The sequence below is a fragment of the Carlito syrichta genome, unplaced genomic scaffold (genome assembly GCF_000164805.1).
Source record: "Carlito syrichta isolate Samal-C Ts95f unplaced genomic scaffold, Tarsius_syrichta-2.0.1 Scaffold81549, whole genome shotgun sequence".
Taxonomy (NCBI): Eukaryota; Metazoa; Chordata; class Mammalia; order Primates; family Tarsiidae; genus Carlito; species Carlito syrichta.
In genome coordinates, this window is record NW_007025645.1 from 741,330 (window position 1) to 748,264 (window position 6,935).

Consider the following 6,935-nt stretch of genomic DNA (forward strand, 5'->3'; position numbering starts at 1 on the left):
TATTTCCTAGCTCTGCCCACTGAAAGAATCTAGGAGCAGTGAAACCCAAGTAGCAATGCACACGCCTAACACCTTGATGTTACCATTCTTCAAAATACCATTCTTCCATAAATAACACCAGGGTTCCTTAGAGAAATGGCTGATTCTAGGGCTGGAGCAAGAAAAATACAAGATGAACCTGAAGCACCTAGTATCGCCAGACAGTAAAGAAAGCATGCATTCATACAGAAAAGGAACAGGAACATGCCGAAAGGGCACAGAAGGAAGCCCAGTGCCCAAAGCTGGAATAATTTGAGCAACCAAATAATGATCACACTAAATTATAAATCTAAGAATAAAACAGACTTGAGCTGATGTAAATTGTTAGATAGATAGATGAGAAGGAACAAACCTTCCTTACAGAAGAAGTTCAATCAGTAAATATGCAAAGAATGAGAAAAATTTAAAAGTACCTTCAGAATCCATAAATAATTGCTGCAGGCAAGATCTACTAATGAATGCTAAAATTAGTGGGCAGAAACAGGAATCTGGCAAAGCCTCAAAGTGTCTCCCCAAAAATATTTACCAATTACTGTGGTGGTTCTAATATATGTCTACCAATTCTTTGATACTCTTCCCTCCAGGAAGTAGAGTTTAATTCCCCTCCCTGTAAATGTGGGCTGAACTTAGTAACTTGCTTCCAGAAGGTGAATAGAGTATGGAAAGGGAAAAACCCTAGCTTGACACTGGAGAAACCTGGCAGAAACCACCTTAACAAAGTGATCACAGTGATAAGTTATTTGACACCTTGTACCCCCATATGATGTGATAAGAAGGGCACTTCACCTCCATGGTATTCTCCCCAAAAACCTGTAACCCCAGTCTAACCATGAGAAAACATTAGATAAACCAAAGTTGACAAACATTCTACAAAACACCCGATCAGCACTCTTTAAAGTGTCAAGAGTATAAAAGAAAAGACCTAGAAACTGTCACCCAATGGAAAAGACAAAGGAGATTTGACGACTAAAGCAATATAGTATCCTGGTTTGAATAGAATGGAAAAAGGATATTAGAAAAATTGGTAAAATACAAGTGAAGTCTGAAGTTTGTTGAATGAAAGATGCATATGAATGAAGCATCATGTCAATATTAATTTCTTAGCTTGACAAATGTACCATGGTATGTAAGATGTTAACATCAGAGGAAGACGGGGGAAGGGTGTATAGTAGCGGTTCTTAATGATAGCAATTTTGCCCACAGTGAGGGGGGTAAGATTTTGCAATGTCTGAAGACATTTCTGATTGTCACAATTTGGGGGACAGTACTGGCAGCCAGTGGAGAGCTGTCAGGAATGCTGCTTAGCATCCTATAATGTACAGGACAACCCCACTACAAAGGATTATTCAGTCCAAAATGTCAATAGTGCTGTGATGGAGAAACATTAGTATAAAAAACACTATGTATAATCTGTGCAATTTTTCTGTAAATCTAAAATTATTTCAAAATAAAAAGTTTTTAAAAATCCAAATCTAATCATTTCTTACTACTTCTCTGGTCCAAGGCACCATGTCTCAACTAGATCTTCAAGAAGCCTTCTAACTGGTTTTCTGGTTTCTACTTTTAACTCCCTTTCACTCTAGTAGCCAGCCAGTTTTTAAAGGGTATATCCAGTCACATCATTCCTTTGCTCAAAACCCTGCAATGGCTCCCAAGTAAAAACCCAATTACCCCTCTGATGTCACTGGGTTTGTCTTCTACTTGCTCCAGTGCAGGCACACTAGCCTTCTAAAATTCTGGAAATAAACCAAGCACACTTCCACTTCAGGGTTTATGCAGTTTCTTCTACTTAGGCAGACCCCTTATCTCTTTCAAGTCTTTGCTCTCACCAAGCCCTTTCCAGATATCATTTAAAATGCACACACTCTGGGCGCTCCTGTCCCCCCTTCCCCTGTTGTACTTTTCTCTGCAGCACTACCACCTTCTAATACGCTACGACGATACCAGACTGGGGTCTGTCTGCAACAATGCTTGGCACATCCCTGATACTCCAGAAACATTTGTTGAATGAATGACACGCCTCCGAAACCGTAAACTAAATATCTCAATGTCTTTCTACCACTTCCTGTCATTACTGCATTTCCTGTCTTATCCCCCAACTTGAGAAGAGCATGGTTAGGAGAATGAGTCTCTGGACATATTATTTAACCTCTCTAACTCTCATTTTCTTCATTTGAAAGAAGATAACAAAGGGAAGAGTATAAAAAATAACACATTGTAGTATTAGCGTTAGGACCAAAAGAAGGTCTTGGGTGTCTGGCACTTGGCAGCTCCTCCACAAAGAGAAGCTGACATGACCACTCCCACCTTGCCAGCTCTTTGGCTTCACACTGACCTCCAGCCTTCTGTGTCCTTCATGTTCTCCCAACTGGGCCACCCCTTCCAGGCCTCCTGCTCATAATCCATCCTAGGTCCCATGGTTCTTCATTTAAAGTCACAATCCTCAATATCATTAACTCCCTCAACCAACTGTCCCTCAGGCATCACTACCAAATACTGGCAAGGCAGCGGGTAAGTGCTTGGGCAGTGGAACTGAACTAGGACTTACACCCAGTTGTTCATCTCACAAACAAGGACAGTAACAGCACACGCCTCATGGGGTTTTTGTATTACATAGCTTCTTCAAATATACTCAGGCTGATCACTCACTGCTAGAGAAAAATCACACTATCATGTAGACAGGTACCACTGCAAACGTGAGGTCTACAACCTCGAATAAATAGATCCTCAAGGCCGCCTGACAATCCTTACTCAGGGTCCCAACTAGTCATGTGTATTTTTTCTCCCCCATTCCCTTGGAAGCTGCTTCTAAAGAGTGTGTATAAACTCACATACTCTTTTCCCCCCTGTTCCTTTCATAGGTGTGGATTAAATTTATTTTACTTGTTTTTATTTTTTAATTTTTTTGTAGAGATGGGCTCTCACCATGTTGCCCAGGCTGGTTCATGACTCCTGGAATCATGCAGCCCTTCCACCTTAGTCTCCCAAATAACTTGAACTATAGGCATGCACCATAGAGCAGGGTCTCACTCATATACTCTTGTTAAGAATCTCTGTTCCACCACCTTCACCTCACTCTTATTTACACTGCCAGCCATCTTCACCTCCTTCCTTTCTGCTCTCTGGAAAAAGACTGCCTTACGTACTCTGCCTATGTCCGGGATCCCCTCCCATTGCCTCCCAATCCTGCTTCCAGCCCCCACCCACTTCCCCACCCACAGCACACTCACATATACACCCTTCAGCTTCTCCTCTCCACTGGTTCTTTCCAGTCCCACAGAAGCATACTCAACATTCTAATTTTTTTAAGAAGGCAAACTCCAAATCCTCAGCACCTCCCTCTACTTACTCTTTCCCCTTCAGAGTCCTTTCAGAAAACACTGTATCCCTCTCAACTAGCTACACATCATTCACTCTTCATTCCCCTGGATGCTTTACAATGTAGCTAACTGCTCTAGCTGAAGTTACAGACATCTTCATCAACAAGTCTCAAGAGACTTTATTCAGTCCCTATCTTGCTTGTCCTTTCCATGGCAGGATATAGTGTTGACCACTCCTAGACCTTGAAACACTCTGTGACAATTCTCATAGTTTCCCTTTTTTATCTTTGCTCTGGCTGGCTTCTCTTTGGGGACTTGCCCAACCTACCCAGCAGATCCCAACAGAAATACAGGAATCATCTCAAATCTTCAATCTTGCTCAATGCTATAATGTGGTTATTTAACCCATCCTGTTGATAACACTTCTCAAATCTCTCCTGTAGCACCCCTCTCCTCCTCATCCCCATCGTTTCTCACCAAGAATAGCTTCCTAACTGGTCCTTGTTCCAGTTTTGCCCCTCTCGAATCCAACATTCACTTCATTGCCAAACTCACAAATCTAAAACACAACTCTGAGTCTATCACCACAAAGCTTTCAAAAAGTCTCTCTCCTCCTCCCCGTCGCCCCCCACTAAACCCTCAAGGCCTCACAGTCTTCACAACGAAGCCAAAGTTCCTTAAATTGGTTCACAAGACAATGAGTGATGTGGCTTCTAATTACTTCATCTGCCCTGTTCTGAAGCTGTGCTGTCCACTGATGGCTATAGAGTACATGAATGTAACCAGTTCAAATTGAGATGTGCTGTATGTGTAAATTACATACCAGATTCTGAAGATGGTATGAAAAGAGAAAGTCAAATATCTCAGCATTACTTTTTTTTTTTTTTTTTTTTTTTGAGTTAGAGTCTCACTCTGTCACCCAGATTGGAATGCAGTGGCCGCTCCCGGCCACCGCAGCCTCGACCTGCTGGGCTCCGGCGATCCTTCCGCCTCAGCCTTCCAAGTAGCTGGAACTACAGGCGCGCGCTACCACACCCAGCTAATTTTTGATGTATTGTAGAGATGAGGTCTCGCCAAGTTGCCCAGGCGGGTCTCGAACCCACGGGCTCAGGCAATCCACTCACCTCAGCCTCCCAAAGGTGCGGGATTACAGGCTGAGCCACCGAGCCTGGCTACTTTTTACATTGCTTGCATGTTGAAATGGTAGTATTTTTGATATAGTGGGCTAAATTATATTATTAAAATTAATTTCATTTTTTTAGATTTCAAAATATGATTACTAGAAAATTTTAAATTTTATATGTGGGTTACATTTATGGCTTATGTTAAATTTCTGCAGGACAACACTGGTATAAAATGTACTTTCCCTCTTTCTGAACCGAGTAAACTCCTATTATTCAAGATTAGCTCAGGTAACCCATGAAGATGCATTCCAGGGCAAACTTCCCCCAAGTCTGAGTCAGCTACCCCACCTCCACGCTTCCATCCACAAGTACCTGTGCATACCGGTGTCATACATCACATAATATTGCAAGTACTGGTTATCAGTTATCTTCTCCTCAACTGTAAGCTCCATGCAAAAAGGCATCTCCTTCTACAAACACCCAGATCCTACCACCATGCCTGGCACTTAAAAAGCACTCAAAACACTTGTCAAACAAATGTGAACTGCCTACTCATGGCCTGAAGGTTACTAGAATTTCTAGTTCTCTAGGGAAAACAAACCAGCCCTGCAGGTGCCTAGATTTTACCAGGAGCTCTAGTAATGAAAGGACTGGGGAGAGTAAGAAATAGGGATCACAGTAAAGGGATCAGCAAAGGGGGAAATAAAGGCCATCATACACAGTTTGGTTCCTAAATGACTTAAACAACCCATTCAACAAACGAGTATGATTTGGCAGGTTTCAACACAAGCAGCTAGAGCCCAGCACCTGTTCTACTAAAACAGCGCATCATACAGTTAAAAACAACAACAAATCTCTCTCATGAAGTAAATGCTAATCTCATGATGCTTCACCATGGGGCAATTTAGAAGAGTTATTATATGAAATGTGCCAAAGCATGAATTTATGGCTGATGCTTATTTGGCAAATATGGTTGGCACTGCTAGATGTTGAAAAAAATGTATGCAAATAGGCAAATAAAAGTTTTTAAGCTCTCAGACTTAAATATTTACATTATCATAAATGTACAAAGATAAATGTTTATATGAGTACACATATAATGCATTCCAGGAACACATTTTTTTTAATGTGATTGTCAGGAAACAGTTATGAAGTGGCATTATTTCTTTATGGGCCTCAGGGTAGACTCTTAAAAATGAATTCTGAATGTTAATGGGGGCACAGACGTTATCATGGAAGTTTATATATATCATGGGATAAAATGAAGTCATAGCATCATAACCATTCAAAGCAATCTTATCTTTTCCTTTCACCAAAGCACTTCTCTTCCAACCCTCCAACAGCCAAATGTAATTTTCAGTCCTTAAATGGGGGAGAAGGACCACACATTAAACAGCCTTAAAGAAAATAATGTGACATTTTTTCCCACATAATATAGTCATGTGAGAGTCTCCAAAACAAAGACACGATAGAATACTCCCCCCACCACCACACACACACACACACACACACAGAGCTATGGAAAGGGGATGTTTGTTTTTTCACATAGTTTGTGAGTTGGTCATATCCCAAACTCACTAGCAATGACATGAATTCTGCTTCCGTTGTTAACTTTATCTCTGGGCTGAGGCTGTAGCTCCCATCTTTGAAGCCAAGAAAATGTACGCTACCTGCTATTATAGTTTACTAAACGAGTCACCAAAAAGAAGTCCCAGGCAGGACAGAAAGTAATTAAGGTAGCTGGCGAGTGGAGCTATCTAGAAACGCTGAGATGACAAGGCGAAGACATCACGAGCGAGCATCCAAGATTGCTCACAGAAAGTTTTACCCCCGTGGATAATTCGCATTTTTCACTTCCACACTGCAGAGAGCAATGTGGATTCTCTGACTACACACATCATTATATCACTTCATTTAGCCGTAGGGGGGGAAAAAAGGACGCGGTGGCTGAACAGAACCCAGCAGGTAGGCCCCAGAACAGAATCCTCGAGGCAGCCCCAATTCAGGTGAAAAGCGCTCCCGTACCTCATCCCGCGACCCAAAAATAGTCTTTTATGTAAGTCTCCGAGTATTTAATTCAACGTATAATCTTACCCCACTCAACAGAGGCAGAAGAAAAAACGCGATTGGGTTTTCTACAGCAAGGCCAGTAGAGATGAAATCATAGTTTTCCTCTAACTCATCGCTACCCCCTCAACGCCAGCTTTCCAATAACTCCATTCCGCAGCTCCCAGATTCCTGAACTCGGATCTTGAAAAAACAACGGATCGCAAAAAGTCACATTTGGGGGCGGGGGGCGGGGGGACCTTTCCGGTTGCCCTCGGCCGCCTTGAACGCAGTCGACGGAGGAAAAGACGACATCAGCTCTCGGACGGAGGGTGCAGGCGACGAGGGGGGAGGGGCAGGTCGGACGGCGCGTCCCCCTCGCGCAGGAAAGAAAAGTTGCCGGGAC

The 6,935-nt window shown here is 42.5% G+C and overlaps 1 protein-coding gene across 1 annotated transcript in view; it reads right to left on the minus strand.

The window, feature by feature from the left end:
* The window catches only part of PEAK1 (pseudopodium enriched atypical kinase 1), a 280,456-nt gene extending 273,782 nt beyond the window's left edge, over positions 1 to 6,674 (minus strand). Inside the window, exon 1 of the mRNA XM_021711072.1 lies at positions 6,578 to 6,674. The gene's annotated coding sequence lies outside the window, so the exon portion shown is untranslated. The remainder of the gene's footprint in view (positions 1 to 6,577) is intronic.
* Positions 6,675 to 6,935: the final 261 nt, after the last annotated feature.